This window comes from Sapajus apella, unplaced genomic scaffold (genome assembly GCF_009761245.1).
Source record: "Sapajus apella isolate SASKATOON/1434 unplaced genomic scaffold, GSC_monkey_1.0 scaffold165, whole genome shotgun sequence".
Taxonomy (NCBI): Eukaryota; Metazoa; Chordata; class Mammalia; order Primates; family Cebidae; genus Sapajus; species Sapajus apella.
In genome coordinates, this window is record NW_022437105.1 from 2,197,254 (window position 1) to 2,205,997 (window position 8,744).

At 45.4% G+C, this 8,744-nt stretch overlaps 1 long non-coding RNA gene across 1 annotated transcript; it reads left to right on the forward strand.

Annotated features, from left to right (window-relative positions):
- The first annotated feature begins 340 nt into the window (after positions 1-340).
- Positions 341-8,495, forward strand: LOC116542260. Its single transcript, XR_004265140.1, has 3 exons — positions 341-353; positions 2,531-2,535; positions 8,210-8,495. It is a non-coding gene; the product is annotated as an uncharacterized LOC116542260 (long non-coding RNA).
- The last annotated feature ends 249 nt before the right edge of the window (positions 8,496-8,744 follow it).

The window sequence follows — 8,744 nt, forward strand, 5'->3', positions numbered from 1 at the left end:
GCCCTGCCATTCTGAGGTTGTCAGCGTCAGGTCCATTTAGGGGTGACAGACAGTGCGGCCCCAGCTGGGAGAGGCCAAGGGGACGGGTGAGAGGGAGATCTCAGACGTGGGGCAGGAGCCCCAGGATGGGGGACACCGGGGCCCTGGCAGGCGGCCATCCCAGGACCAGGCAGGTTCCCCCAGCCAGGGGCTGCTTCCCTCCCAAAAGCAGGACTAAAAGGAGGCTCTGGAGTAAGAGGATGGATGGTGGCAGGTGCAGAGGGCGAAGGGGCCCCGCTCAGGATAAGGTGGCAACAGAGCCCAAGGAAATAGAAGCAGCCACATTGCCACAGTGGCCACAGTGGTAGGAGCGGGTGCTACTGGGGAGCCGGGCCCCAGGCTTCATCCACATAGTCTCACTGTAAGTCCGCTCCCTGCTTGTCCGACTCCACACATTGCCATAGCCCTGCCAGGAGGGGTTTGCAAAGGCCACAGCACCGTTGAGTGGGCGCAGGAGGGAAGCACACCAGGAATTCGCCCAGGTCTGAGGTGGCAGGAGACAGCTGGCTGAGGTCAGCAGGGCCCAACCCCGGCTCTGGAGCCTGTGAGCCACCCTGAGGGTACAGAAATCAATGCCTGGGGACATGTGTAGAGTGTGGCCATGTCGCAGCTGTGGCTTCAGCATTCTGAGCCTCCACCTCCGCTGGGGATTAATGAGGTTTTCCGAAATCCTCTGTGTTTGGTCAGTGCTGATCTTTTTCCTAACTGGCGACTTACTGGTTCCAGGAGAGTACTGGGCAGGCTGCAAATGTCTGTGTTAAAACAGCTCCGCTAGGCTAAGACAGGACAGAAGCAGACAGCAGGCGGAGGAGACCCTTTCCCATCCAGCAGAACCCTTCAGCAAGCTCCACAGCCCCTCCATGTGCTCCGTCTTGCGTCCGGGAAGAGGGTTAATTCCATCAGGTATTTCCACACCTCTTGAGCATCCACTTTCCTCTGCGTGTTCTCTGAAACCCACACCCCTGGGCTTGCCACTTAGATGATTCCAGAATTCCCTCACCGCCCTCCACATGCAGAACCTGGCCTTCCTGTTATGGGAATGATTAGGAAAGAAAGTTGCTTCAGGAAATGGCCAGAAAGGGATTCCACAGAACTGGCTTATGAAATGGTTTTCAGAATCTGTAATTAGTAAGCTGGAAACAAAGGCAAAAGAAAAAGTAGAAAATCTTATTGTAGAAAATACGCTTTGTAGTGTTTGAAAAGGCTGTCCTTGTTAAATTAAACCATTAATAACTACAAACTACATAGCATTTGCTTTTTTATTGTTGTCTATAGAGCCAAAATAATTGGTCTATGAAGCCAGTGGGAGTCTGTCTAGTTGGAAAATAGTAGTGTTCATTTTTTGATGCCCCAAACATAAAAGAAAGTGTCGTTTAAATAAGAAAGATGATGTGTGAGCATGGGAGGTGGGTGGACAGTGGGAAATTACTTAATGTGTACAATACTCACCATTTGGGTGAACGCTAACAGCTCAGACTTCAGCACTGTGCAACACATCCATGTACCAGAATTACACCCGTACCCCATACATTTATACAAATAAAACAGATGCAATAAAAACTGAAAAAACAGCCTATGATGTGTCTTGAAGAAATCATGCTTTAAGAAAGATAATTTCACTCTCTAAAATTCAATTTTTAAATTAATTGTATGGGAGATAACTCATATGGGTCAGAAATGAAAAACATGAAAAGCATTTGGTATAGTCTGCTTTCCATCTTCATTACACTCGTCTGTGTAAGAAAGTCTTTCTTAAAAAAAAAAAAAGTCTTATTGATTTCTGGGAACTCTTTACATGTGGTACTCAGTGCTGAGTTATGATTAGCTTCTTGTGCATCCTTACAACTTCCTGATGCAGATGCAAACACACAGGAATGTGAGTACTCACCTTCACCTTCTCTGTGTTTTACACAGATGGTGGCAGATTCCACGCACTTTACCACATCTTGCTCTTATAAATTGGATCATCTCCCATATGACTACATGGAGCATCTCCATTTTCTTACAGCTGTGAAGTATTTTGGTGTGGATGGTTGGTGTTGATAGACACAGATTCTTTCAAATCTTTTGTTATATAATGCTGTTCTCTTGCTAATATGACATTTTGCACCGATCTTTAGAATCAGTCCCTAGGAGTGAAATTGTTGGGTCAGAGAACACATGTCTTTGTAATTCTGTAGGTGTTGCCAAATTATCCTGCGTGTGGTCATGTGATTCGCTCTTCCCAGGTATGAAGGTGACTGCTTCTCTATGGCTCCTTACCTGCACATCATGAAAGTCTTCTGACATTTGCTGATTGAACAGGTTTCCTATAATATTACTAGTAAGACTGAGCATCTATTTCGTTTCTTTTCACTGGACTATGCCATCAAAGCTTTTTGCCTATTGATCTATTGAGCTTTTGATCTTCTTTCTTATTGATTTTTAGAAGTTCTTAATATATTAAGGATATAAGTTGTGATAAGAGGTGAAAATGCATTCTTTTCCTCAGTGTGGGTCCTGATTTCTTAATTTGCTGATGGCAGCTTTTCATGCAGAAATTTCTATTTTTATGTAGTTTAACTTATAAATTCTTTTACCGCATTTGGATTTTTCAGTTTTTATTTAAAAAATCATGGAATTTGTTCATGACTTATGTTAGTATTTTTATGACTTTTAACATTTAAATACTTTATTTGAAATTTATTTTTGTATACATTGTGGGACATGTGTACAACTTTCAACTTTTATTACTTAATTTGCTGAATGCTATTCAGTTGTCCTAATGCCATTTATCACATAGTTTTTTTTTCACTAACAATTTGAGGTGTTACTTTTACGGCTTACTAATTTACCCCCTATTTTTGTGTCTATCTGTATGCTTTTCTGTTGTTCTGTGTGTTTATTCACCAACCAATACAACAATGTTTTAGTTATCAAAACTGTTATTAGTTATTAGTTATATGATCTAAGAATGGGTAAGGCTAATTCTTTCTCTTTGCTCTTCTTTTTTCTGAATTTTCCTATTTTTGTTTGCTTCTTTTTCTATTTGAACGTTAGAATCAGATTGTCTAATTCTCACCTCACAGTAAAATAAATAAATAAATAAATAAAGACAAAGATCCAGAAAAACCTCAGTCTATTTTTATTTAGGTGCATTCATTTACCTAGTAAGTCAGGAAAAGGTGGCATTTTATGATGTTGAGTCTTCCTACTCAAGAACATCCTAAGTCTTTCTACTTGTTCAAGTTTTCTTATATGAATTTTTGAGGGTAGATAAAAATGCATCTCATATAGATCTTAACTTTCTTGTTAAGTTTATTCCTAGGAACTTTTTCTTGCTAATTAAATGAGAGTAATTCCTTTTATTATATCTTCTAAAGCTATTGGTTTCTGTATATCAATTTTATCCCTATGTCTTACTAAATTTTCTTATTTGTAGTAGAAATTAACTTCATATTGTCTTTTGGTTTGAGATAGGCATATCTTACCAAGTTATGAAAATACTTATCAAATCCTATTTTATTAAGTTTTTTAACACTAAATTTCATCAGATACTTTTTCAGTTTCTATATGGATTATCTCACTTTTTAAAATTCTTGGATCTGTTAAAATGAATTACCCATAACCAGCTTTTGAAAACATTGTTTTTTAGTTTTTGAATTTTATTTTCACATGCAAATGTGATTAGTCATCCTTTACAGCATATGTCATTCAAAACCCAATTTTCCATAAGGATGCCATGCTTTCCTAAGCTTTTGGAGTTGTACAGCATCTTGAATTCATTTAACAAAATGTTATAGAAGAAAAAATTTAGAATTAGTGCAGTTGTGTCATTAGTTAAAGCCGACATTTTTCTCTGACTTTGAAAAATAATAGATACTTTTTGTAGTGAAGAAAGCAATTTATAGTACACCCACCTTGAATTCTTTCTTGAACAAAGTAGGTGTGTGTGGATGGATGAGTAGATTGGTAGGCAGACAGATTAGATAAACATTGTCAGTAAAAACATTGTCAGTAAATTTAAATGGATATGATGCACACTTCAAAACTCTTTCTGAAGTAAAATAATGAGAAGAAATCCAAGCCCACAGATGTTGGCCTGTTCAGGTGGTCCTGCCTGAGCACTGTCTCCATGGAAACAGAGGAATGCCAGAAGGAAGGACTGAGGAGACGCTGCAGTGAGTCCACTTTATTCCCAGAAACAGCATCATTTCCTAAGCTTATTTATCACCTTTTAATTTTACAGAATCACATTGTGATTTTGTGGTGACCAAGGACCACGAGTAGAAATGTCTATCTCCAAGGCATGGAGCAGACATTCACAATTTAAAGGAAGCAATCTTCAGGCTCTTTATGAATATTTATCTCCTTGGAACGTCAGCAGGGGCACGAGGAGAGCAGTTGATGCGTCTGGACTCATAAATTGCTCACGTTACATCCAATATCCAGTGTATGGCATGACATGTGTCATGGAGGTGTCTGTAAAGGCCCCACAAACACCAACCTCTGGGTCACTTATTTGTCTCCTCTGCTGTGAAGCTGGCAATAAACACATCTCCCAGAGGCTGGGGGAGGTGGGAACGAAGGATCAAATGAAAACTGCTGAAATGAGGGATTTTCTTCTGTCTTCCTGAATCATCGCCGATAAAACAACAGCAGGGCAGGGGCTGCACCCCTCTTTCTGCTGCTGCAACTGGCGGGTGATGGATTTGATGTGGTGGCAACAAAATGCAGATGGAGGTCAGCACTGTGTTCTGGTTGAGACTTCTCAAACGCTCATTTCACAGTTAATTTTTGTTTGAAACAATGAATGTTGTTATTTTAACGATAGCATGAGTTTAAAACTTTGATGCTTCCATTTTTCAAAAAGGGCAAATAACCACTGACAATAACAAAATCCTTTAATGCAACAGTACTGGGGAATGGAGCCCGGGGCTTCTCCATTTGCTGATTCTAGGCACCTCCATCTCTGTTACTCTCTGATGTTTCTTAAAGGCTTTCGTATATGCATGGGATAAATGCACCACGGCAGAAAACCAGAAATAAATACAATAAGAATGAAGATGAGGCGGTTCTGGACAAGGTGCTGCTGAACCTGGACGTGGCAACAGCCGGAGAGCGGAACAGCTTCCACCAAGGCTGCGCGGCAACAGAACCTTGGAGGCCGGTGAGCTGGATACAAAGCTCCCTGCTTCAGAAGGGACATGGCCTGCTCCAGGCAGAGGATAGTTGAGTAAAGGAGAGAGGCAACAAAGCAGAATGACCTCAACTTTTTTAAAGGTTGAAAAACGCTGAATAAAGGCATAGCTGTGAAGAGTATGGGACTGTTTATATTTGCTGAGTAATCAGTACCACATATTGCTTTGGTGTTGTTTGCACAGCTCCATCCCAGGGTACATCCAAGCAGCATGGGCATGTTTCTGAGCTTTTACAAACCTTCCTTTTTCTATTAAGAAACCTGCAGCATGCACAAAACAGCCATCAGCAAGAGTGTCTGTGATGGGCAGCACACGAGAGTGAACGACGTTGGGTCCTTTATTTTCTGCTTTCTGGAATGGGGGGTTTAAACGGATTTATCTTTTTATATATTCTGCCTAGCATTAGAGAAGCAGGCAACTTTAGTCCATCATTCAAGACCATCCTGCAACCTCAGCTTTTGTGCTTTACAATCTTGTAAAGAAACACAGCACCATAATTAATTAAAATTACAGCACTGTGATGTGAAATTTCAGTGAAAAATCTAAGCCACTGCCTTTGGCCTGAATTCCTTTAGCATAATCTCAGACAGGAACACACATCCCTGATCGAAGGGCCTGTGTGCCTCAGGTGCCCCTACCAGCAGGAAAGGCTCGGAGGCGTGGGCCAGGGGGGTCAGGCAGAGCTAGGGTTCAGTCAGCATCCCTGGGAATCAGGACGCTACACTCACACATACACTTGCTGCTCAATCTGGCAGGACCTGAGACGAGGTAGCACCACTTTCATCTTTAAGAAGGGGGTTTGAAAACAGTCACTGCAAATTAACACAACTTCTCTGACCGGTGTGTGCCCACAAATGGTTTCAGCTGCACCCTGATCAAGCTGGGCTCACCGAAAGATCAGAGGGAAATGTGAGGGCAAACCCATCCAGCGCAGAGCTCTTTCTTCAAGCAAGGGAAGAGAGGTTTCCAAATTTGAAAATGACCTTCGCACCTGCCCTCCTTCCCGGCTCCCCTCTGCAGTGGAATGTTTGAATAAGCACTGATGACTGGCTCCCTAATAGCCCAGATAAGGTTTTACAAGAACAGGTGGGCCTGCTTGAAAGATAAACTTTCCCTGAATCAACAATAAGACAAATGACCTGAATCTTGCAATTTGGTTAATGTTTCTCTCTCCACCTTGCTGTGTACACAGCTCCTTCTGGCTGGCTGCATGAAGAGTGGGCCTGTGTGTGCCAGGCCCTGCAGTCTCTGCATCCACCTGATGTCTCCAGGGAGGGGCCTGAATCATCACACACCGTGAGCCCAAGCTCCACCTGCTCATCTCCTGCCTCCCACCAGCTGCTCCTCAACTGCCAGGGCCAGATTCTAGCAAAATCTCGCTCTTCTTTAGATGACTGGGTTTCCCTGGTGTCGGGGTGGCCGGACGGGGGGGAAGGTCGGGGGGTGGGGGCATGGGGGTCTGGAGTGCTTGGTGGCCTGAGAGTGCAGTGAATCCACGTGGCCCACAGGTCTGGCCAGGGACGCAGCCCAGCCGGTGCCTACCCCTACTCTGTCCATTTCATGAGAGTCCCCAGTTTCCTCACTTCCCTCAGATTTTGCCAAGAGAGGGGTCCCAGTGTGGCCCAGAAAGGCCAGCGGGGTGCAGCCTGGACTTAGAGCACAGGAGGCTCTGGTGGGGAGAAAGTGGCTCTCCAGCCTAGCCCTGCTGGTGTGCGGCACCTCCTGGCTCCAGGCCGTATGTTGTCCCAGTCCTAGGTAAGAAACACAGAGACAAAGCCAGCCCCATGGGGCTGGAGAAGCAGGAGGCCGCTCTGACAGCAACATGCAGCGTGCACAGCCCTGGAGTGGGCGGGACACTGGAGCTGCGTATGGTGCGGACCTGGTTGTCGAGCTGAGCTGAGCAGCAGGAGCCAGTTTGTTGCTCAGAGCCTTGTGTTTTCACAAAGAGCCCCAGGTCACAGGGGCTTCTCTGGGTGCCTCTTTGCTGCCACGATTGCCTGCGGGCGAAGAGCGGACCCTGTGGACCCACTTGTTTTGCTGTCTTCAGATGGAAAAGCCACTGTCCCAGCCTGGAGGAGAGGAAACGGATTTGGGGAGCCTCAATGTTGATTTCAAAACAGATATGTTCTCCCAGATGGGCAGGAACCCCAAGCTGCCTTAGGCCGCAAGAGCTTTACCCTTTCTAATTAGCATCCCTGTGACCTGCTCTACACCTGCAGATACTTTGCTCAGTCAGCCGGAAGGAGGGAGCCCAGACACCAGCCCCCATGGACCTGCGACTGGGATCCCCTGCCTGGGGACGATTGGGTCGGGGTCTAGCAGCTGCCCCAGAAACAAGTGGGGCCTCAGGAGGCTGACGGTGAGCTTGGAGGTTGGCATGATTCTAAATCTGGGCACTGCGGGGTCCCCACAGGTCACGACCCTACTCTGCTCCACCCAGGCTCCTGAGGACCTGAGCAGGAGCCTCTGCAGGGCGAGCCCTGCCCTCTCGCCAGCGGCACTGCTCTCCGACAGCCTGGGGCTCTCCTCCTTCCTGTAGCTTGGTGGTTCGCTGTCGCCAGTGTGGCTGGGCCTACAACGGGCTCCTCTTCTCCTTCCTGCAGCAGGGCGGTCCCTCCTGCCTCAGTTTCTCGGACTAGGCTGCCTGTTCCATCGCGAGGCACTGAATACTCGCAGCTGTTTCCGTCCGCCCCATCTGACTGCAGGGTCTCCCTCTGCGTGGTCAGTTTGCTGTGTTCCCACAACTCGCCTGTATGTAAAATTTCTTCTCTACTCTGCAAGCTCTATGTCCTGGAGGGCAGGGCCACGCCTCACATGCATGTTGCCCACATACTCAGCAATAGATGCACTCACGCTTGTTAAAAGTAAAACCAATTAGCCAATTTAAAGGAGTTTAACTGAGCAAAGAATGATCCACAAATCAGAGACCCTCCCGACCCAGAGTGGACTCAGAGACTGCAGCACAGCCATGTGGTGGAAGAAGATTTAAGACTGAAAAAGGAAAGTGATGTACAGAAAATGGAAGTGAGGTACCGAAACAGCCAGATTAGTTAAGCTTGGGGTTTGCAGTATGTGAACCTGGTTGAAGAGTTGGCCACCTTAGACTGGCCAAAACTCAGTGATTGGCACAAGAGTAGGCCACAGTCTTGTTTACGATTCCATTTAGCTTATTGCTCATGATGTACAGAGGAACCTTTAGGATGAAATTAAAACGTGCAAGGAGGTAGCTTTTGGCTACACTTGATTTGAAAGCAAGAGATGCTTGGTGGAGGCTACACTCTCCTCTCCACATTTGTGGGCTGCTGAGCCCACAAATATGGGAGAACAAAAGACAGCTAGAGAAGGCCACAAGCTGGACCCAATCCCCACATATTCAGGAGTAAACACTGGTGCTGTGAAAGGGTCAGTGCCTCCTTAAACATCTCCACAGACAGAGCTCTGAACGCACATGAACCGCTACACACAACAGAGTTCGACAAGCCATAGGGCTCTATACAGACAGATTTCTATGCCACATAGATTTCC